This window comes from Podarcis gaigeae (genome assembly GCF_964106915.1).
Source record: "Podarcis gaigeae genome assembly, chromosome: 5".
Classification (NCBI taxonomy): Eukaryota; Metazoa; Chordata; class Lepidosauria; order Squamata; family Lacertidae; genus Podarcis; species Podarcis gaigeae.
The window spans coordinates 27,057,246-27,082,121 of record NC_139681.1 but is presented as its reverse complement, the minus strand read 5'-3'; the positions used below and the strand labels follow the sequence as shown (position 1 = coordinate 27,082,121).

Below are 24,876 nucleotides of genomic sequence, written 5' to 3'. Positions count from 1 at the left end.
CCCTTTAGATATTTGAAGATGGCTATCATCTCTCCGGGACGCAGGTGGCGCTGTGGGTTAAAGCCTCAGCGCCTAGGACTTGCCGATCGAAAGGTCGGCGGTTCGAATCCCTGCGGCGGGGTGCGCTCCCGCTGCTCGGTCCCAGCGCCTGCCAACCTAGCAGTTCGAAAGCACCTCCGGGTGCAAGTAGATAAATAGGGACCGCTTACCAGCGGGAAGGTAAACGGCGTTTCCGTGTGCGGCTCTGGCTCGCCAGAGCAGCGATGTCACGCTGGCCACGTGACCCGGAAGTGTCTCCGGACAGCGCTGGCCCCTGGCCTCTTAAGTGAGATGGGCGCACAACCCCAGAGTCTGTCAAGACTGGCCCGTACGGGCAGGGGTACCTTTACCTTTACCTATCATCTTTCCTCTTATTCAGGATAAACATACCCAACTCCCTCAACCGTTCCTCACAAGGCTTGGTTTCCAGCCCCTTAATCATCTTGGTCACCCTCCTCTGCAAGTGTTCCAGCTTGTTAATCTGCTTTAAATTGTGGTGCCCAACACAGGACACAGGACTCCAGGTATGGTCTGACCAAAGCAGAACAGAGCTATTACTTCCTTTGATCTGGACGCTATACTTTTGTTGACGCAGTCTAGAACAGCACATACATAATTGCTGCTCTAAAGTGACCTTTGCAAATCTGTCAGTCACTGTAGTGGCGTATTCAGTCCCCAAAGGCTGCATGTAGTATTGCCAAAAAGGGAAACAGCTTTTCCTGGTGCTTTGGCAAACCCAAGGAAAGAAGCAGCTTTCAAGAGGTTGCAGTCCCTTTTTTTAAAAAAAGAGATGCTGAAGAGGGGAAAAATACCTTCCAGCGAAGTATCTCAGACATTTCAGATATACTTTGCAAGGAGCCCATGACATGTCTCTCAAAAATGCAATAGATAGATACATTAGAAACCTGAGTAATCCTAACGGGCTTTAATAGGCCTCACTGAACAGGCAGACTGACCAGAGAGGTTAGGTTTTGTCACATCCTGAATATGATGCAAGCTTGCCATCTGCTGGTATATTGTAGCAACTGCAAGAATCAATTTCTCCAATTTCACAATGCAGATATGTGCAAGGATACGCAGCAACACAGAGAAGAGTTGGTGTGGTCTGATGTGTGTGTTCTAGTGTGTGCGCTGCATGGCACACACAACTTTGCCCACCAGCACATCACCACTCTTCACCTGCCTTCATCATTGGCCACCTGGGTCAGCTGCCTCAGTCTGCCTAGTGGCAGGGCCGGCTCTGTCTCTTTCACATCATGAAAGGTTCACTCTCTGGTTCGTTGGAGGTAAATTACTTGCCACAGGCCGTTCTGAACAGTGGTTGCTAGGGCTGCATTTGACAATACTGTTTAGGTGGAACTGAAGTCTCTCTTCAAACAAATGAGTTATTATGATCACATAAATGCCTAAGATGATGGTTGGCATAAGAATAGCTATGGTATTTGGGCAGAAAGGCACATTTCACAGATGTTTTTTAAATTCTTGGTGAGTATACAAATGGAAGCCTTCTTACTTATGGTTCAATATTCCCTTCCTCAAGAACCACACATCATGTACTGTGCATTTTATCCGTATCTAGCTATCAATGCAGTTGCTTTGTTTTCTATTCTTCATTTGCTGCCCTTGGTTATTTTGAAATAGATATCCCAGGAAGTTATACAGCAAAGAGAGATGTAGTGGAGACCTTGAAAATGTCATAAGTGATTTTGCAGAATTTCTAAGCTGCTTTCCAGCCTACACATTTTGTGGCTGTTGTTCCATTTCCTTTCTGGAAAGCGTAGAAATAGAAGCACATTTGCTTGACCTCCCAATTGTTTCGGATGTCAGCTTGACTAGAATTGATAGCTAATCCCTAATAGTTTGTTTTGCAAACTTCCTCCGTCAAAAAGAAATGCTTTGAAAGAGTTGAACATTTTGTGCAGTGTAATCTATTGGGGGAAAGAGGAAGTCAAATGAATTTAAAACACATCTCAATGATAAAGGGATGCCTGGTGAATTTAGCTTAGCAGCACAGCATATTCCAAATAACAACATGCATTTCTCAAAAGGAGGAAATTTAATTCCCCACACTGAAATGCTATTACAATCCCTTCTGCACTTAATACTATTCTGGCTCCTCTTGAATCCTGTCACCCAGACCAGAAGTAGCTAACATCGTGCTCTTCAGAAATTGTTGGATTTGCAACACCTGCACAATGTGACTTTCCAAGCTGACCACTATTTCTATACATTGAAACACATGCACCTACCCATCCACTGTTAATAGTTTACAAGACCTTCTGTAATAATCCTGGTTTTGATTGGGGGGGGGGGGGACGACACCAGGAAGTGGTGTGGGGGTTAAGCAGTTGGCAGACCACAATGCATGGCGGTGACAAGCATTTGGCATTTTGGTGTGAGAGGTCACAAACTGCAAATTTCTAACAGGAGGGTCAGGTCCACAGCTGCATGTTGAATTTTTTCATCTGTGGACCAGCCCCTAAATGAGGACTTTCCAGCTTGCGACCCACCAAGCCAAAATGCCTGACACCACTTTACATTGTGGCATGCCAGTTGCTTGACAAGTCCAAGAAATATTTATTTAGTTCTATTTCTCCTTAAATACACATTTTCATATGCATTTTAGTCAAATATATACATATGTTTTTTGCAAGGAATTTCCTTTAATGCAATGATTCATTTTACACAATTTTAACTGATTTTTGTGCACACCTTTCCCTGGTATATTAATTTTTGCGACAACCACCTACTTATCTACTCATTTAACATTCATTTTTTTAAAAAATGGAGAGCTGTGTTGTAAAATTCAGAGAAGTGAGAAGCATGAAGGCTAGCAGCATTTTATTTTGCAGACTTGTCAATTACGTAGTTTTGCGTTCAGATGCAAACTTGATGAATTCCCCACCCATAGTATCACGAAAGAAATAAACCAACAAACCTAGGGGTGAGCATTTTAGAATTTAGGGAAAGCGAAACTAGCGTTTTACACCAGAAGCAGAAATTGCTGAGACTACCCCCAAGTGGAAATTGCACTGATTGCTGCATAGTTGTTGTTTTTTTTTGGGGGGGGATGTGCCTTTATCTAAGTGATGAGCCAAAGCTCAGTCTTCGCAGAGTCAATATGAGGTTGGAAGAAAGGCACATTGCCAGGCACCAGAGGAGGAAAAAGCACGGCTACAGTAGACATCCATTTTGTTGTAGGAGGCATAATAGACCTTTTCAGGTTTTATTGTTATTTTTGGAGAAAGCGGAGCGCGGGGGCTTGGGGAGTGCAAGGATGTGGTGGTGAAACTTCAAACAGGAAGCAAACGATGTACTGAAAAAGTCACATTTTAATTGTATAAATATGAAATAACATGAGCATAACAAAGGAACGGCGTCTGCATCCAAGAGAAATAAAAGAGCAGGCTTCGGCCATGGAAAAACCCAGGATTGCTGACATAAGACCTGATTCAGCTGAGCCCTTAGAACTTTAGAGGGCTTGTTTACATCACAAAGACCCTTAGCTTGTATTCCCCTCTCTCAACCCAAGCAAGGAATCCCAATGTGCTCCAGCCACATATCCATCTTGGAGTCACTCCCAGGTCACCTGCTTCTCTAGGAAACCACAAACTCTGTCCCAGAGATAACAGCCCCTCTATCACACACACAATCCCCTAATGGGGAGCAAACAAAAAAATGAGACTCAAGAGCACCTAGTAGATAATTGCTGTTGACATGTACATACCAGTGTTCGAAATTCCCATTGTTCCAGGAGCATTTTGCGACAGGGAATTTCATTAGTGTGAGCTGCTTCTGAGCTCAGGGTACAGTACTGCGCCTAAGATTTCAGATTAAAACTGAAGAGTGGAAGGAAAAGAGGACCTTTTACTGCCTCCCCACTTCCAACTACCCTCTGAAGGCTGGAGAAGAGACCCTCTTAAGAATATTAGAGGGTGGGGGTGCAGGGGAAGGACTAGGCCATGTGAAAAATGAACGTAAGATTTTAGCTGCAGTTCATTCATTTTCAGCTTTGTTTTCTTGTTATAAAAAAGTCCACCTAGATATTCCGTTATTGCGCCCATAACCTAGGCTTAAGGCATAGCTGTCAACTTACCGATTTGAAAATAAGGGACCAGCAGCCTTGAAAATAAGGGATCAGCAGCCAAAATAAGGGATTTTCCAGGCACAGGTATGTTCAACTTCTGAGCCCCTCTGAGCCAAGGGCAGAAAGCCCAGCCAGCAGCCAAATGAAGCCTCATCAATAAGGGACAGCATTGGGACATGGCGCTGGGATAAGGGACTGTCCCGCCAAATAAGGGACACTTGACAGTTATGGCTTAAGGTGACATTTAGCTCCTAGCTTTCATATCTCTGTTTCTAACACTGGTACAGCCATACATCCTTTTATTTGCAAGCCACCTTTCCATGCTTAAAACCATGCTCAAGGTAGCTTGCAACATGAAAAAACACACCAAACACAAGAGCCTTTTCACAGACACTCCCCAATTTTTTTTGAGGATCTGCAGAACTGTGAAACACAGCCCCCTCCTTTATGCAAACCAAGAAGTGATATTCGCAGGAAACGGATATTCAGCAAAGAACCATTGTGGCTTCCTTTTAGGATCCCTTGTGTACTAGCCTGGTTTCCCCTTTCTGTTTGGTGAGGCCATCAGGACACCTTAGGGGATATGAGTCATCACTTTGGCACCACGTAGGATTAACAGAGAGCCAGGACACCATGTTGGGAGAGGTAAAACATTATTTTCTGGCTTGCAACCTCCCTACATAGTGCCACCTACTTTTTGCATGTACAGCTAACACAACAGGGCGCTGCTAGAGATTTCTCATGGAAAAGTATGCAAAAAGGACTCCAGAAACCAAATAGCCCTGATTACACACCTAGTTGCATTGATTCAGTGTCCCTAGAGCCAGCCTTGTTTGGGTTTGTTTATAGTTTAATTTTGATTTTTGCTTGTTCTCTAGCTCCAGGAAGCTCCAGCATGCAAGTTAAAGTATTGCTCTTCTTAGGAAAGTCAGAGAGACGAACAAAAGTAAATCTACACTGGAACAAGTTCAAGGGGAAGGATGCTCTTAAGAGATGCAATTTTCTGTAGAAGGATCCAGCCCCCCCTTTTTTGCAATATATCGCAACATATCATTACTCTGGTTTTATCCTCTTCCATTTGGCAAAGGCTCACCCCTTTCCCCTTCTCCGTTCCTCACAGAGCAAAAGAAGAAGAAGCCAAATGTGGCTCCATTTCAAATAGTTTCAAACCGTGCCAGCAGCAATAATAAATAACTGAGGAGTCTCACAATTGGTTTAGCTTACCCAAAACTTTGAAAGGATTCTTTTAAAAAGAAAAACACACACATACTAAACAGTCCCAAACCCTCAAGGATGGCAGCAGGAAATATGCATTTTTCGGGGTCTCCTCTTGCAGTAAAATAAATAGAATGATAGGAGAGGTAGGTAGCCACATAGAAAGATACTGGTAAGCATTTCAGATAAACTTGTGGTGTGTTTTTTAGGGCAGCAGGAAATAAAGGATCCAGATACATGATAGATAATATTGATGTCGCCACTTTGCATAGTGCTTTACAACGTAATAGCATGGCAGAATAATAGTCAGTGGTGACTGGGACTGGCAGAGCAGCAGTCAGGAAGACCAATGGTATATAATTGTTTCATTTTGTATTTTTATGCCCCGTGATCTCTGGATGAAGGTTGGTATACAAATATAAATGAATGAAAAGAAAGAGAGAAAGAAAGAAAATGGTGCTCTTAGGGAATGCCAATGCCATCTCTCTCTTTTCAAGCAGGTCTAAAAACCTTATCCTTTTCAATGGAAATACAGTGGTAAGAACTTAATTTGTTCTGGAGGTCTGTTCTTAACTTGAAATTGTTCCTAACCTGAAGCACCACTTTAGCTAATGGGGCTTCCCGTTGCCATTGCGCCACCTCTGCATGATTTCTGTTCTCATCCTGAAGCAAAGTTCTTAACCTGAGGTAATATTTCTGGGTTATCGGAGTCTTTAACCTGAAACGTATGTAACCTGAGGTACCACTGTAATTGAGTCTGGTCTGATTGAGTCTGGTCTGACAAAGACACTGATACCCCAAAACCTCTCAGCATTGCTTATGTATTTCAAAATATGTGCACCCCCTTTCTTTATAAACTCTCTCTAACACAACAAAATGATAAAACGTGTAACAAACACAATGCCAAGCTGACTAAAATCGAAGTCATACATTAAAATCAAAGGGTAGGATAAGGCAATTCAGTATAACAACAAGGAGGCAGAACTTTCGCCCACACTAAAATCTCAGCGAGATTTAAGGGTTTTAGAAGCTTTCAGGCTGGGGGAGTCAAACCTCTCTGGGAAGGAATTTCCGTAGCGTGGGTTCTGCAGTAGAGAACAATTGCAAGTTCTCCAAGTCAGGGGTTAGCATGTACACCACAAGTCCTTCTACAACATGGTGGGCAGACTTCATGCTTGCAAGATCCTATTATTATTATTATTATTATTATTATTATTATTATTATTATTGCCTCAATTTCCATCAACCGGGGCAGATGCAAAACAGTTACACTTAAAATAATTTCCTGGCCCTTCCACATAAAAATCCACTCCTGGTTACTGTGTTTTCTTCATTTCATCAGTATCATGTGTGTGTGTGTGTGTGAGAGAGAGAGAGAGAGATTTTGTTAAACAATTAGGAGCCAGAAATCCTTCTCAATCTGCTGCAAATCACCTAGAGATCTATCAGTAGACCCAGATCTACCCTGTGTCCATTTCTGTTCTAAATTGCCAATCCTCATTGACCTGTTGTGAGTATTCTGCCAATCATAGGATTTTTTATTTCTCATTTCAAAAAGCCATCAGCAGCTCCCACATCCTTGTTTCATGCACACACTCTTCACCACATTGAATTGAAACATTTGCTTATACACAGAATCTTCCGCAAAGGTCCGCAGGGCCAAAGATAACACAAAATATTCTCCTCCCAAAGCCTTGCAAATGGCTAAGGCTGACAGAAAGCAGATCGAGAATTTAGAAAGTGGCTTTTAAAGTAATCCTGTATTTTCAAATGGACACTTATAAAGAAATTCATCTAAGCACTTGGGAAATACTGAAGGGTAAAACCACCCCCACAGTCAAGTGCTTGGCTAACCATCATAAAGCTTTATGCCTTCAGGAGTTATGACTTGGTAAAACTGCATTTGTATCTCTGTTTGATTCTGCATTTAAATGCTGGCAGTCCAACACTGGAACTGCATCCAATGTTAGGAACCCACACAGAGAGCTGAGCAAAACAGAAGTGATGGCAAGACCAGAAAATAAATGTCAGGAAAACACAGCAATTAAAAATACCGCTGCAGCCATATACCAAAGAACGAGTGAAGCAAACAAGAGCATTTCCTTCCAAAATGAGGGTGGTAGGCTGTTACCTCCCACTACGACGTTGCCCAATACTCTTCTGCCCCCACCCTCCACTGTTAGACCAATTCCTGTCTCCAATTCTCATTCCCCTTTACAAATACTGTTTAGGAGCCCCCTGTCTTGGCTTGGGAAACAGCCCAACACTGATGGATAGACCAGCCTAGGTGGGCCAGCCTCAGCAAACTGATTTGGGGCTTCCTCTGAATTGTTAAAAATGAGAAATAGTGAGCCAAGTAGCCGGGCCCAGCCCTGAAGGAAGGAGTGGCAGGCTAAGGTTTAGGAGAAGGAAGAAAAGGCTCCCACACAATTTGGTACATCCTTGGAATAGCAATGGGTCCAAGATAACTGTGCTAGATGAGTTCAGGGGCAAATTTTTGAGAGCTAAACCTGCCTTTTCCATACCCTGCAAGTGTCCTGGAAAAACTAGAACATCTGGTTTTTTCTCACACAATTTCATGCTGTTATTTCCCTCTAAGAAAGCATTGTTTTGGGTTTGTGATCTTGCGCAGCATCCCAAAATGCATTATTTGGGCATCATTCCTGAAAAAAACCCACATTTTTTTGGGGGGGGGGAGAATCACAGCATGAAATTGCACAAGATCATGACACCCAAAATAGCCACCATTCTCCTGCAATAAAAAATAATTATGGCATCCTGGTGTTTGCCTTTGGTGCACTTTCCATTATTTGGAGTGTTGATATACTTGGCATTACAGTCAGCTCGTCTGTCATGCATATATAGGCATCTGTCCTCACAAAGTGCTGTAGGACAGGAAGCCAGTCTGTAGTTAGTGAGCTTGGCGTCAACAAGGCCTACTCTAAGTAGCAAAGCCTGCATGGTGGAATGGAAGTAGGCCATTCTGAGCACTCCATGTGAGGAAACCATGAATGCATAAACTGGCTCAAAGAGGGGTTAAAAGGCAGTTTCCACAAACTCCTCACCCTTCCAAGGCATGTCTGTGGGTGAAGCAAGGATTTTAGTCTGCCTTAGTGAAGTAGAAAAATACACAAAGGAATGGATATTAACACAAATAACAAGGACACACGAGGTCCTAGAGGACTAAGAGAAAATGGTGCCAGAACACCACACCCAATTGACATATACCCAACCCTACTGCTCTGCCAACCCTCATAAAAGATACTGCTCCATTGAACCACCAGTGCTTGGGGTGAAGAGAGACACCATCACCCCCAAGAGATGCTGCAGTTCTTTCCCTTGCGGTGAAAGGACAAGAGAGAACCATTTGCTGGTTCAACTGGTGGTCGTATCCCTTCCCTGCTAAATGCACTAAGCCTTCATTTTCTCTTCCTCCACTTGGAGAAAATCAACAAAGTGCCTTGTAGAGGATCAACTACTTTCTTTCATATTATGGATCAGGCTTACCTCAAGATGCTCTGTGTTCCAGTCTGCTGCAAAGCAGGCAATAGTCTCTCCTTTGGTAGAGGCCAGACTCCACAAAAAAGGAAGAAGTGGTTTAGCTTCTATTTGACCCAACCACCCAGCTGTCAGGTATTAAAATTAACTTTCCTTCCCCAGCTGAAGGAAGATGAGGAGGCAACAGGTGATTCTGAGCAGGCAGGCAGGCGAAGACCAAACTGACAGCTGAATTCAATTCACTGGTTTTCACTCTTGTCTTTTCAGGTGTGCTTGTAGACTAGTGAAGGGACTTGTATCTTTATGTATCTTTCTTTACACTTGACTAGCCCCAAGACATTTTGAAGCCTGGGGGTAAGGCTAAGATGATGCTCCCCTCCTCCTCCTACATAATATGGAAAGCTGACTGGATGGGTGACTGGATATAATTTAAATGCTGGCAACAGGAGTGTCTTCCATCACACCTGAGGGCAGCTAGCTAATTATGGAGGAACAGCAGAGGTCACATGACACACCCTTCCACAGAAGGCTGCAGGTGGGGTGAGGAAACACATTCCCCCGATTTGTTGAAGTCACCACATCCTTTCTTCTGGTGAGGACAGCCCTGGTACTAGTCTAGAACAGGGTTTCTCAAACTTGGGTCACTACCTTTTTTTGGACTACACTTCCCACCAACCCTGACTGCTGGTCTATCTGGCTAGGGATGATGGGAGCTGTAGTCCAAAAACAGCTTGGGAAATCCTGGTCTAGGAGGATTCCAGACTATACAGGAAAGCCACAGCAAAGGCAACTCCAGCCCCAGGAAGCAAACAGTGAACCTTATAGCCAGGAAGGAAGCAGAAATGGTGGGGTGGAAAGACAAAACAGCACTAAGCAGGACAGAAGTTGGCAGGAAACCAGAAGCCACAACTCATCACAAGGGCCATAGCAGCAGATGAGAATTTAAACAGAAACTTTGCTGGCCATTGGAGCCATGCCAGATGGGAACTCTAATGCTTTTTTGTGTGGCTCTGCTCAAGGGCAATGCATTTTAAGGTGTTTAAGCACTTTTCTGCCTGATGGATAAATTCTCCTTTTCCATATGGGCATAACTCTGTTTTATAAATTTGTAAGTATGAAGACAGCAAATAGGCTTTCACTACCTGCATGCATATAAAGGTGGGGCGGGGAGGGAAAGCCCTTTGGCTCATCCATAGCTGTCAATGTTTCCCTTTTTTAAAGGGAAAATCCCTTATTCCGAATAGGATTCCTCGCAAGAAAAGGGAAAAGTTTACAGCTATGGGCTCATCCCGTTTTCAATATTAAGTTTTGCTTTATATTGTGACTACAAATGGGAAGGAGAAGACCAAAATTCAAAGTGCAGAAATGTTTGCCATGTGTCAGCAGCTGAAATGAACCAGAATTTTGTTGTGGGTGCTAAAGGGGCAAATGAAGGATCTAAAGGCGCTTCCAAACTAGATGTTTAATCTGGAATAGACACTACCATTTGGTTTTAAGGGGCACATGCATGTTGTTTCTACTGCTGTTGTTGTTGCTGCGACTACAGAAAATCTGAGCTCTTTCTAGGCAAGCTAGCATTCATTGCTTGAGGCAGCCATCACCCTCTGCCTAATAGTGAGGCAGGTCTATGCAGAGGTGACTTGCCCAACACCCAGTGGTTGCAATGTTCAACACAGAAGTTCCAAGCTTGCCTGAATAGCAGCAGAAAAGGTGTGTTGTGGAGTGCGGGAAAGTGATGGGGGTTAGTTGACATCATAATTATTATTATGGCAAAGCAAGAAATTCACTGTCTTTGGTAGAGATGCCCTTGGCTCTCCTTCCCAGTCCATTCTGAATGTCCTAACAGATAGACCAGATTGCTGTTAGTGTATAGATCATATGGTGACAAACATAGAAATAAGTAATATTATGGTTGCTAGACTTACTTGGCTTCACTTATAAGAAAAACATAGAGAGCTGCAATTGCAGAAAGGGAAATAAAAGAATTGGAGGTTATGTATATGGATTTCAAGCAAGAATGTAGTTCAGTGCCTCATGATATCTTAGGGGAAGTAATATATTAGGTTGGCTTGGAAAGAAGCACAAGGAAACAGTTCCAGAGAAACCCCACCCCAAAAAACCAATTTGCAGAAAGAAGGTCATGATAAACAATTACAGATAAGCAACTTCATATGTCTCACTTATTTTAAAAATGTGTTCCCCGCATTGCCAGTACACACAACTCTTGTTGAGTCCTCTTTAATCCTCCGAAAATGAAGCTGGATCCTGTGTTAATGATTAAGCAGAGGCAAACTGTTTAGCAGAAAGAAGGTTAAATTCCAGGAGTAAAGTTTAGGAAAACATTTGAGTTCAGTTTTCCACAACTAGAAGAAGAGAAGAAGAGTTTTGGATTTGATATCTCGCTTTATCACTGCCCTAAGAAGTCTCAAAGTGGCTAACATTCTCCTTTCCCTTCCTCCCCCACAACAAACACTCTGTGAGGTGAGTGAGGCTGAGAGACTTCAGAGAAGTGTGACTAGCCCAAGGTCACCCCACAGCTGCATGTGGAGGAGTGGAGACGCGAACTAGCTACATGCTAGTTGACAGGCCTTTTGGAGTTGCTCTTTTTTGCAGGGTCTTCCTTATACAAGGTAACTATCAGACGTGTACCAATGCCACAGCATTTTCCTGAGTGCAGCTAATCTTGGCAGTGTTACGATTTGTCCAGGATGAGTATTGTGCATACTCAGAAATTCACATTTGATGGCCAAATAGAGGGCCAGGCTCTCACATCTGAGCAGGCAGCATCAGCACAAAGATCACAGTGGCCAGCCTTTTGCAGGGAGACAGCTTCAGTGTGAGGTCACAACTAATTATGATGTCAGCATGAAGTCACAGTTTCTTTCAAGCAGGCTGTATCAGCAAGAGATCACAATAATCACATGATCCTTCAAGCGGACAGAATAAGCCCGGTGGTGGATGGTGCCCAATGGGGTTGGTGGGGTGGAGAAACCAACAGTAGATGGAACTGGTGCCAAAGAGCCAACTAATTTTGGTTTTGCGCTGCTGAGTTCTACAATGGCAACTAAAGAGGAGAAAGCTGACAGGGAGCACCACCGCCCCCTGGGCTGGACTAAGTAAGGCAGGTTGGGACTGACTGAAGGCAGATTGGGGTTGGATGGATGGTGCCCCACTTGTACCAATGGACCAGCCTCCACTGGAATGAGCATGAGATCAACTAAACAGTCTACTAGATATAGGGATTGGAAACCCAGTGTTGTGCATCTTTCCTTTATCATCCATGTCCCATGACTTCTGAGACCCTTGTGTTGATCTCAAGATGATAGTGTGAAGCCCTGTTGACTAACATTGAGCTACAGTACAATAATGAGAGAACTAAAGTAATTAGATGGGCCAGTAGGTTGTTCTTTGCTATTGAAGGACTGGTCTACCCAATATGGGAAATCCATAGCTGCTGCCACCCAACATCTCTCCCTGCCCAGACCCCATTATTTCCCTGGTAACATGGCAACCAGTGAATTTGAAGTAGTGCAGGAGGACACAGAATGCAGTTGTGCCATGTCAATCATTTCTTTTGCTAAGAACACTGAGGAAACCTGAAGTACTTAACCCCTAAAGTTGTTGGTTGCTTAAGTGAACTTTTAGGGACTAGAAATAAAATTGATGAGATTTTCATGATTTTCTGGATCTCTCTCTCTCTCTCATACACACCGAAATATAATAACTTTCACAAAAAGCAGGAGTCCATAAGGCAAACAGAAATGGAAACTACCACGGAATGCATCTCATTTTCTTAACCTTAAAACTTCTTTTCAGCTGGATTAAGTTCAGGAAAAATATATAGATCACTTCACATTTCTTTCTTTCAGTCAGTTTGCCCATGCAAATATTTAGCATCATTTATTCAGTACAGAATTTTTGGTCGTTTCTGTGATTGATGAATTCAAGGAAATGGATATTTCTGTTCCTTAGTTACTTTTCAGAATGTTCTGGTTAATTCTCTTGCCAGTTTTCCTGAGCCATGAGGCAGCGAGTGAGCTGTGTTGGATGCTGGGTGCCGGGGTTTGTTTTTCATGCCCACAAACGTGCAGATTTGGTGAGGAGCAGGCTACCACAACTCCACCCTGTAACTATTTCAAGGCCTGACATTGTTCTTCAAGCGGGACATCTGATTTGTCAAAGGGGTTGTCATCCCCTTCCCCTTCACCCTTCTATTCTCATTGCACAGGGAGACCCTGGCTAACAGCTTTGAGATTGCTACTGAGGGGGGGGGGCAGAGGTGTAGGTGTGTGTGTGTGTGTGTGTGTGTGTGTGTGTGTGTGTGTGTAAGCATGCCTAATTATTACCGGGCCTCATCAAATTCAGTGCTCAAAGTTTTGTACACCTGGCTAAGCATCAACTTACAGAAGGCAAGGGAAAGCCAAGGATGGGTTCTAACATTTGTTGCTAAGAGGACCAGCAACATGCAAACGTTTATTTTAACCACTGAAAGTATGGGGGCCATTTTGCACTCCAAACCAGTGGCACTGCTGGTGCATCCTCAATAATGAGCTGCAATGGCTAAAAACATAATGGGTGAAGTAGCCTTCATAGGCCAATCCTACACCTGCATAATACTGCACTGTTCCTGTTCAGTGTTCTAGTCAGCTAGCCACACATTTCTCCATTATGCTTCATTCCATTTCTCCTCCATCAGGTTTTCCATTCTCCCTTTCCCCAATAGTCAGCTCATTCTGTGGCCAATGAACATGCTCAGTCATCACTGGGTTGTTTTGGACATTCTCCTCTTAATTTCTAAGGTATTTTGTTCTTTTGCAAACCTTGGAGTTCACTTAAACTTGCTGATACCTCCATCCAATCCATTGCTGATGCTGTTTTTGGCTTCATAAGAATCTACATTTATTTCCAAACTCTGGAAATTGAGGGAATGATGAGGTGGCAGAAAAGATCACACTACTTCAGGCTATAGATGGGGCATTCTGATTTTAATCTCTTCTCTGCATTAAATAAATGTCCTGCAGACAGAAAACCAGACCAGCTGTTGCTGTTTTTATCCTCTTTTACAGTCTGTGTGTTTTTAACATGGAGGATTGAATATGTAAACATCTACCTGCACTTTGAAGCGGTCCAGTCCATTAATCTGGAAATGCTATCCTATTGTATTCTACCATGAGATAGTTAAAAATGAAGGGTAGTCTGGAGATATTATTAAGAAACAAACAATAAATAAAAATCAACTTCTGGCTTTAGACTATGCCAGCATCTTCTCTTGGAAATATGAAAATGACAATGGTCATATCTGTTTCTCTCAAGTGGGCGTCCTTTCAAAATATAGGTCTTGATCTGGAGAGATTTTGCAGCTTTATCTCCCTAAGCTTTTCAAGCAACCATTAAACTGAAAAGCAACATGAGTTCCTGGCATTGTCTATGGGAGATTATATTGTCCTCTGCTCCAAATAACTGGTGACCTCTGAAGCCTCAAGACGTCACAGCGAGGCAAAGGAGATCACAAGGAGAAGCGACGGTAAGTGGTGATGAAAACAGCTGGTGGTGAGGTTAAGAGAGACATCTGAGGAGGGATGATCAAAATGACTGTTCTGAGCTCCCAGCTGCATGCAAGGGCACCAAAGAAACAAAAACACATTGGCAATGTTGACGGGAAGGGCAGAAGTTGGGGGAGCAGCTGGCAATGCAATGACTGGTGGTAAAATTGGAGACACAAGCCACTGGAGGAAAATGTTTTTTAAATGGTCCGCGTACAAAGTAGGCCACCCTCATTCTAGCTTTTGCTCTGTGCTGTGGGTGGAATTGCAGAAGAATCCAAGCCTTCTGATTTGAATATGGGGCCTGCTGGCCCTTATAAAATGCCCAAGTCCTCTGCATTCCCTCATTTTAGGAGCTCATTGCTGCAAAAGGCCACAGAGCTTTCCCCTGCCTCTCTACCCGTCCTGCTCCATGTCTTTGTCAGCTCTCTGAGGACCAAACTAGGTGTGTGGTGCAGGAGTTCGGGGAAAATAGCACTGAGGAAGCACAGCATTTAATCCTTCCTTCCTGGTTTTTTTTTTAATCACTATCTCAATTGCCTCACTAAAACTGCTGGGGTTTTTTAAGTCCTCATGAAAATCCATCAGTCTTTTAGTGTGAGTTTCTCATATAAACCATTTTCTGTGCAATTTTGCCTAATATACAGATTTTTGCAACACAATTTCCTCAATATAATGCATTTTCATATTTTATTAAATCCTCCAAAATATTGCATACCTTTTTCTGGCACACATTGTTGTTGTTGTTGTTTAGTCATTTAGTCGTGTCCGACTCTTTGTGACCCCATGGACCAGAGCACGCCAGGCACTCCTGTCTTCCACTGCCTCCCGTAGTTTGGTCAAACTCATACTGGTAGCTTTGAGAACACTGTCCAGCCATCTCGTCCTCTGTCGTCCCCTTCTCCTTGTGCCCTCCATCTTTCCCAACATCAGGGTCTTTTCCAGGGAGTCTTCTCTTCTCATGAGGTGACCAAAGTATTGGAGCCTCAGCTTCACGATCTGTCCTTCCAGTGAGCACTCAGGGCTGATTTCCTTAAGAATGGATTGGTTTGATCTTCTAGCAGTCCATGGGACTCTCAAGAGTCTCCTCCAGCACCAGAATTCAAAAGCATCAATTCATTACTTGGCTAAATAACTGCATTGCAAAATTCAGACAAGCCTGAATTTCAAAGGTTGTCTGTATTTTGTTTCACACATTTTTAAAGGAAAGTGTGGATTAGTTAGGTTCACCTTTAAATGTGAACAAATTCAGATTTATCCCCCATCCTTAACGATGGATGAAGGTTTTGTGCATCTATTGCTAACTGGACAGGGAATGGCAAATGGAAGCTGCTGCGTGCATGATTTCTCTCTGCATGGGATTGCATGTTCTTGTCAGTAATTTAGTCTTCTTCTGCAGGGCAAAGAAATACAATGTACTTTTCAGTCGCAAGTTTCTTAAAAGCAGAGGACAATAAAACAGAGGAATAAGAACGAGAATAATAAGAACACTGACAATCCCAGTGAGAAAAACCTAACAGGAGAAATGAAAATAGCACCTGCCAGCTGTTGGTGAGAGAGAGAAGAGGGATGGATTTAAAGTCTGACTCTCTTTTCCCCACTAGGCAGCCAAATGGCATGATTTCAGATTGTCCAAGATGATAACCCATACGCATAAAACGAATCAACGCCAAGGGTTACAACTCTGCACCTAGTTAAAATGGCCTTAATCCTATTGTAGTCAATGGAAGTTAAGCAGCCTCACTGTGTGCAGAACTAAATTCAACAAAAATGCACACCCATTGCTATTCTTGCACTTAGTAACTAGGCTTCGTGAGTTTCATTCGTTTGCAAGCATTTTAAAATAGCCCCCTGTGAGTCATAGTTCTGAAATGCCAATTATGTCTAAATAATCGCGTTACCTAAAGTGTTGTTGAACTCTTCCATCATAATGGGCCTATTATTCAGCTCCTTGTTATCAGTACAAAGGCAACTGATTGCATTTCTGCTACAGTGGGTGGCTGGAGACACGGGGGATTTGATAAGGAAAGAATTTTACATTCATGTTTTGGAAGTTTTCTGAAAAAGTCGAGCAATGTCAAATAACCAATAATGGAGGCACGGCTGAGGAAACTCTGACAATTGTCCATGACCTTCACCTCTACTTATTAATTGCTTCAAGTGCTTGCTCTATCACTGATGGTTTATGTGTGCGCTTACCTGCTAACTCTACATTTTTGGACCACCACCAAACAGGAGACGTGGATTCCTCGAACTGATGCAATGGAAGGATCTTGGTGGCACTTGAGAGGGAGGAGCTTAGGACCCACATGCTGCAGGTTTGATCTGCAGAATTTCCAATTAACAAGGCCTCCAATTTCAGGGTTTGGAAAGACCTGGGCCTAAGATCTTGAGGAACCACTGCCAGGCCTCAGGTGAGGCAGCACACTGTGGGGGAAAATGCATGGAGTTCCCATTTCAAACACTACACTGGAAGAGCATCATCTCCAGTGTCTTTTTTGTTTTTGTTTTTGCTGCTCTGTAGCCTTCAAAGGTGACCTTAAGGAATTGCACTAGAGGAAGAATGCGCAGCAACAGAATATCCTCCAGCATTTATCTGATGAAAACAGGGACATCCTATAACAACTATTATTATTATTATTATTATTATTATTATTATTATTATTCCCCACCCACTCTGCAGAGTTTCCAACACATATAAAAACATAATGAAACATTAAACATTGTAAATCTTCCCTATACAGGGCTGCCTTCAGATGTCTTCCAAAGGTTGTATATTTACCGTATTTTTCACTCCATAAGACGCACCAGACCACAAGACGCACCTAGTTTTTGGAGGAGGAAAACAAGAAAAAAAATATTCTGAATCTCAGAAGCCAGAACATCAAGAGGGATCACTGTGCAGTGAAAGCAGCAATCCCTCTTGCTGTTCTGGCTTCTGGGATAGCTGCGCAGCCTGCATTCACTCCATAAGACGCACACACATTTTCCCTTACTTTTTAGGAGGGAAAAAGTGAGTCTTATAGAGCAAAAAATATGGTACTTATCTCCTTGGCTCAGGGGCTGCATACCTCTAACATTTCTCTGATGAAAATAGGGATGTCCTAAGGAAAAGCGGGATATTCCAGGATCAAATCAGAAACCAGGACGGCTTCTGTAAATCCGGAACTGTCCCTGGAAAATAGGGACACTTGTAAATCCTGCAACAGGTGCTGGGTTTTCCTGGGCTGAAAAAGCCTGAGGTAAAATTGTCTCCAATAGCACCGATTGTCTACTTTGGAAAGAGGACAGTGGTGGGAAGGATGAATTAATTCTGGCCTCGCTACGTCATCCGCTCCGCTACCATATTTACACTGCCAATCGGACAGATCGTCAGCACAGTTGAGGACAATTTCGAAATCTTCTGGATCAGGCATTTCTTTGCTGGCTCACTCATCCTTCTGTTCAACTTGAAACGCAGAGGTTTATTTTAGCTTCCTGAACTAAATTTGTTTTGAAAGACTGACAAGAACGGCCCAGCCTGGGGTATAAGTTTCACCAGTAAAAAAAAATATATTAAAAAAATTCCTCCTGCTTCGCTTGTTGTCCCCCTTCAGTGCCGGTTGCTATGGAAACAGCAGGATGTGGGGCCAAAGTCCTCCGCTGCACTTTCTTGGCCCATTCCTCGGTGCCGTGCCCTCACCTCGCAGCCAAGGCTGGCTTTTGCCGTTCACTCACTTCCTTTCGCCCTCCCCTCAAGCAGAGTCGGTGGTCCCTTTCCAAGGACTTCACATGGTTATGATTTTCCAATTTTTTTTAAAAAAAATGTTTCTATAACAACGTTATTAAATCACTCTAAAACCGTTATGGCTTGTGGCTCACTTGCGATTTCCCTAGAGCACCACTGAAGGGCGACTGGTGATTTTACACATAGAAAACTTTCAACATGAGAGAAGGAGCCGGTCAAGAGCAGTCAACTTTTCCAACACGTTGGACACTCCAAGATCTCTAAATAAAGGGGCCGACTTTCAGACATAGAGACTGCGGCATGTTGTTTTGTGTTCCCCACTTCCCAGAGATGCTTTTTATGGGGCCAGTTTCCTAGGGAGGAAAGAGGCTTGTTCCATTTTAAAAATATCTGCTTATTTTCAAATATGCAAGTTCAGCAGATGGGTTAGTATGGCTGCTTGCACACCATATACCATATTTTTCTGTGTATAAGATGCCCCCATGAATCCAAATTAAGAAAACACCCCTCAGCATTACCTGTGAATAAGACGAGCCCCAATTTTAAACCTCCTGTTTTGGTTAAAAAAACAAAAACAAAACCCTAGTCTTATACACGGAAAAATATGGTATTTAAAGCACACACGCTCTTCCAAGAAACCCAGGAGCTGTTGCTTGTTAAGGGTATTGTAGTTCTGTGGGGGTAACCTACAGTTTTTGGGGGGCAGGGGCGGGGGTGATGTGCTTCAAATGTATGGTATACATACTAGGGCAGACACAAGGACAGGCAGGCAGTAGAAATGTTAATGCAGCGTCAACCGAAAGCAACAACATGAGGTCTTGGAGATCCCTAGGGCTGCTTCTCGTCAGCCAATGACAAAAGTCAAGTTTCCTAAATCATCTTTCCTCATGGGAGCTCATGGTTTCCCCACTCCCTATTTTATCCTCACAACAATCCTGTGAGGTAGGCTAAGCTGAGAGACAGTGACCGGCCCAAGCTCGACCTTGTAACAATAAATGGATAATAGGCTTGTATTGTATTGTAACAATAAAGAAATAATAGGCTTGGAATCAGTAATTCACTTTCGATTCAGGCTTCATGAGTAATCTAATTATATCAATGTCCTGACTTCACACATCAATAAAGGACAAATATTAGACAAGCTTAGCTGTTTAGAAATGTTAACATAAATCTATGAAGCGCACACCCTAGTCTCTCTCTCTCTCTCCTCTGATAATGATATAAAGAAGGAATGGGTGTAAAGATAATGCTGTTTGGAAAGGAAAGGTTAAAATTACTGGAGTTGGTTCTTAGAGAGAAGAGATGGGAAACAGAGAAATGGATAGGGCACAAGGCTATTGCCGAACGGCATAGCTCAGAGCAACTGTGCAATGGGACATCTGTCCCTGATTACATCTTGAAGTTGTTCCACCGTAGTGGTGGTAGGGAGATGATTTTTATTTATTTATTGGTGATTTGTTTGGAAAAAAGAATGACTGGAATACTTGTAAATGTGGTATCTTTGCGATTCTGTTACAAAAACTGTGCACAAGCGTTATCCAAAACTGCTCCCTTATGTAACAACAGCAAGGTTCTTATATACCAAATATTGGAAAAATGACTAATAGAGGAATGTGAAAATAAGCTGCACATGTAGCATTCTGGGCAATACATTGTGTTAGAACTAAAGCACAAATGTAATCAGTTCAATGAAAGCTGCCAGTTGCTTATGGAACAATTGCATTGATGTATATGTTGCAGCTAACTATCTCTTTAGAGGACTTGCTAGAAGAGATGTATATATTAAATACATTATTCATACCTATGTGTTAAACATTGATAAGCCCTAAGTATTTCACAGCACGGAGTAATGGCTTCAGATGTTTCCCGTTTCCCTGCAGTGCATTAAAACAAGCCAAAATACCTTTGAGACGAAACTAGTGTGGGAAGGGAACTAGTAAAGATTTCAAGGCAGATGTGCCAGCATCCAGTTGTGAAACACTTTTGAACAATGTTTGGACGGTAATTAAATTCCCCAGTAAAATGCTGAGTGCAGGTTGGTGGAGTTTTTTTGTTTGGTATGTGTCCATCCCCAAATTCCTGGTTTATTTCTTTTGGGCATGCTTCTTTATTAATTGGATCTTTCACAGTTTGAATGAAATAACCAGGTCAGGAAGACAGAAGCTTTTATCAACCACATTCCAAGGGTTTGAAATGTCCCAGGCTTAACAAGCTGTGATCTTGAGCTATACATATATTAAGAGGGAAAGCTCTTTGAAACACATCTTACTACATGAAAACACGAGAGGGGTCAATTTCCAGATAATGTTGGCATATATTATTAGTTCTGCTCAACTTGCGACTAGCCCAAGCTTTACACAGTCCACCAACCATGGACCTAGTCCCACAAGGGGCTTGATTAACATTTTGCTGACTGCCAATGGCTATAAAAATAGATGGGTGGTTCTGCCAGCCAGAATACATGGATAATCAGCTGTGTTTAGCTTGATGGGTGACATGGTAGAGAATCTTCCAGACCCATCCATTGCCTGAATGGCAGAACTAGCTGCCTGGAACTTTCATAAGGAAAGGAAAGGAAAACACAGACCTACGATCAGCCAGATGAGTTCTGAATTTTTCACCACCTGCATTTGAGGTTCTGCCCCACTGGCTTCATTGCTCTCAGTTTCTAATTAAATTAACGTGTTGAGTGAGCCGCCGCTTATCACTATGGTACCTGACATGTCAAATCCTTACAGAACAATCCCTACACATGTTTACCCAGTTTACCCTACTATTTTCAATGGGGTTCACTCTGTAATAAGTGTGTTTAAGATAGCAGTGTTCAGGGCACCACTTGTGCACGAGGGACAGCAAAAAAGCAGGGGCATGAGAAGTTCTGACTGTCTGCACCCAGTAATAGAATACTTGGATCTGGGCATTGTTTAGAAGCATTCAGCTGCTGGTTATCCCATTGGGACTCAGGATTCAGTTGACTGAAACTGGGGGGGACGGGGGACACTATCATGTTTTGCTGACGTTGGCTGTGTATGCACCATACAATTAAAGCACAACTCGCAAAGAATCCTGGGAACTCTAGTCTGTTAAGTTCTCTAGTCTGTTATATTCTCAGGATTACCATTCCCAAGATTCTTTGAGGAAAATCATGTGCTTTCCAAGAATGGTGTGTTGCTTTTGTTACCTCTTCCAAGTCTTTGGAATTGGGGAATGCTATAAATTGAAATAAATTCTGTGCTTTTGCATATCACCCATTAATCTTACGAAGGCTTGCACAGGAGGACTTTCTGGCGCATTCTGCCCCAACTATTATAATTGCACTCTGGCATCTGAAGACCTCAATGAATCATCTGGGATGTTTATAAGTACTGCAACTCTGCAAGGATATTTCAGTTTAGAGAGGTCTGTGGTGGGGGAGGATTTTCAAACGTGACCCCTAAGACAAAATCTGTTTCTGCTCCTGAGAAACCAATGCATGTTGTTGTTTATACTGTGAACAGGCCTATCACAGTGAATGGGCAAATGGGAACTTTTGATGAATGGCTGGGAACTTTTAACACAAGAACCTTAATGTTGTATAATGACTGGGGATGTTTCCTAATGGTCTTGAACCTCTTTTTCTATAGTATTAAAAAGATGCAAAGAGAGGGTTGTAATTTAAACATTTGCTTCGGGCATGAAAATGACTGAAACCTTCCCTGTATCCCATGGAGAGCTTCTTATTAGAAGTAGTGGTGAGGAGAACTGCCCCTGACAAGCTCTAAAAACTTTGGAAAATAGCTTAGCTTAGCTTATCCTGTGTCCTGAACACATTATTTTCTGAAAAAATCTAACATCAAATATGTAATTTGATCTCCTTTTACAAGCTGCCTTTGAATAGTTGATGATACCTATCCAGAACATACAATATAGTTAATACCTATTTATATTAAATTGCATGTGGAATATACATTCCAAGTAGCTGAATGAATGGATTAAGCATTACAAGTTTTACTGAGAGCTTGTAGCGCAGATGTGGTGGAAGAAAAGGATAGATATGTAAATACAAGCCCTGTGATTCGTGCCCCAATGGAAACCACACTCTAGGTTGCTATAGATCATACTAGCATGTACAAAACCAGTCAATGCACCTTCAGTCATGGTTTCCCTGCCGTGAGAATGGAGTCACACATTTCCCAAAATAACATTTAGCAAATTGTTCTGTTTTCAATAACCGGAGTGGCAACAATTTGATACAGAAACTTCTGGAACTTTGTCAATGGAGGAAAACTGTAAAATTTGTTTACAGTCCTGCTTTTTTGAAGGAATGACTTCTCAAAGCTTTACTCAAGTCTTAGCTGAAATGAAGACAGGATCAGCAACGAACCAGCAGGAACAACAAGCCCTCACCAGTGGTCTGCACTTGTTCTGACCATAGCAGCTATCTGCCTACTTTGGGAGCAAAGCTGGGTTCGGGAGCACTTCTGACCTTTGAACTGGCTTCAGCTTCCAACAAGAGTCCTTCCCCATCATAACAAGGTGTGTGTTTAATCTCAAGATCAGCATCAGTGCTGACAAAAAGCACCTGGCTTGTCTAGATTGAGTCTTAGCTTGCTAGAGTCAAGTGAAGCAGAATGGCAACATTGGCAACTGTTCTCTGTGGAAATATGTTGTCTGCTTTTAGGTACCTGCCTGCTTCCAATGAGTTTTGGATGCCAAGATGGGAAACCCCCAACACCTGTTGGGATTCCATCTTTTAAAGATACAGGGGCTCTGTCCATCTTTGCATTTGTAAATCCCAGTGAAAGGATTTAAAATAGCAGTTCTTAGGGATAGAGAATCAATACCAGCAGCCCCCCCGCCCACTAGTTAGCACTGCAGCTGGAGTGACAGAGCCTTGTAAAGTTACTGTGCGGCACATTTTCAAACACTGACGAAATTCATCTGGTTCATGATTTTTCTGAAGATTCCACTTGCATTACTCTGACAAGAATGTCCTCTTGGGGATCAGTGAGAGATTCTTTAAAACACAGCGCAGGGTTTGCTGTCCCAAGATATGACTCAGATACAGAAATGTTATGTTAATAACCTGATGAAAACAGCAGATTTTGTGCTTCAACTATTTGCACTCTCGTTATTTAAACACACAATGAGCAACCTCTGATCTGAGAACATTAGACATTCTCTATTGATTTAATTCATTGATTTAAAAGCCTTTCTAAACTGTTTAATATTTAAAAATCTCATAAGTTCTTGGCACGTAAAAAATACAACAGAAAAACAATAAAACAGTGCCATAATAGAGCCAACATTAAAAATACCTAAGCAGTATTATAAAATTAAAGTAAAAAAGCCCCCAAAACATTTACATGACATTAGTTCCTTAGATCTGAGCAATCAGCAGACTCACATGACACAACTCTTACTGGATTGTACTACTTCAGACAGCAAATGAGGGACTGAACCCTATATAAAAGAAACCCTGTACATATAGAAAATTAGATCTCCCTAGGCTAAAACCTTTCTCCCTAATATGCTAGGTGGAAAGATTTATATGAGTGGAGGGCTTTCAAACGTATTAGATCCCTCACCTGAAGATATCTGTACCTACTGAATTTATATATATTACAAACCTACTAAAATTTAGACGTTATTGGTGTCAGATTAATGGGGTTCGGCATCTTACTGAGATTCAAGAACTGAAAGCATTCGACAAAACTAGCAATATTATAGAAATGCTTCACTCTCTTAGAAAGAGGGCACAGAAAAAGAGTGATAAACTCGAGAAAAATGCATATCCTCATGACTTCAGCATGCATCACCCCCATACAGAACTCTGCCAGTTTACACCAAAGATTGCCTGAGATTGCAATCCTATGCACAGCTACTTCGGAGCAAATCACATCTAAGGTAAAATTGCAACAGTATGTCTGACTGCTTGTTAATTTGTCCAACTGGTGGATATGCTCCTCCTCCTCTGATCTTGGGTACATCTCCTTTACCCCCCCCCCCATCAATGCTTATTTAACACGCACTGTGCTAACTGGCCAGTCATCAAAGGCAGTGCTGCACAGCACCAACCATGGCATTTCTGTGTCCTTGCTGGCCAGCATTTCCATCTGCTACCACAGCAGGGAAGTGGAAGAACCCAGGCTTAGTCTCACATCACCTTCTGTGGAGACACTCTGCCATCTGCTGTTGCCTGCAAAACCACACCAGCAATCTCCATGTTAAACATCTGCAGTTGTTCTAAAGTAATGCAGTATTTGCTGTCACATTAGCTCACAGTTATAATGGGGCCAGAGAAACTTAGGAACTTGGAGAGGAGGCCAAAAAGGCTTTCCATATCGGCTGTAAAAGTTTATTTATAGATTTGAAAGGAATTTGCTTCCCAGATATTCTCTGAATACCCAAACGTTTAGCAAATATTTGATACCTGTATTTGAAATCCAATTAGGTTTGATTCCAGTGGGTCCCTCCCCTCCTCCATCTTTGATATTCTGCAGTATTTGATAGCTGACTATTTTGGTTCAGCTCGGAATAGATTAGGATAATACGAGTTACAGTGGTACCTCGGGTTAAGTACTTAATTCGTTCAGGAGGTCTGTTCTTAACCTGAAACTGTTCTTAACCTGAAGCACCACCTTAGCTAATGGCGCCTCCTGCTGCTGCTGCACCGCTGCCACACGATTTCTGTTCTCATCTTGAAGCAAAGTTCTTAACCCAAGGTACTATTTCTGGGTTAGAGGAGTCTGTAACCTGAAGCGTATGTAACCTGAAGCATATGGAAC

General features: G+C 42.5%; 2 long non-coding RNA genes across 3 annotated transcripts in view; both read left to right on the top strand.

Annotated features, from left to right (window-relative positions):
• The window catches only part of LOC310845448, a 65,101-nt gene that overhangs the window by 23,886 nt on the left and 16,339 nt on the right, over positions 1-24,876 (top strand). The window lies entirely within an intron of this gene.
• Positions 3,763-5,317, top strand: LOC310844468. The gene is made up of 2 exons (XR_014564152.1): positions 3,763-4,117; positions 4,364-5,317. It is a non-coding gene; the product is annotated as an uncharacterized lncRNA (long non-coding RNA).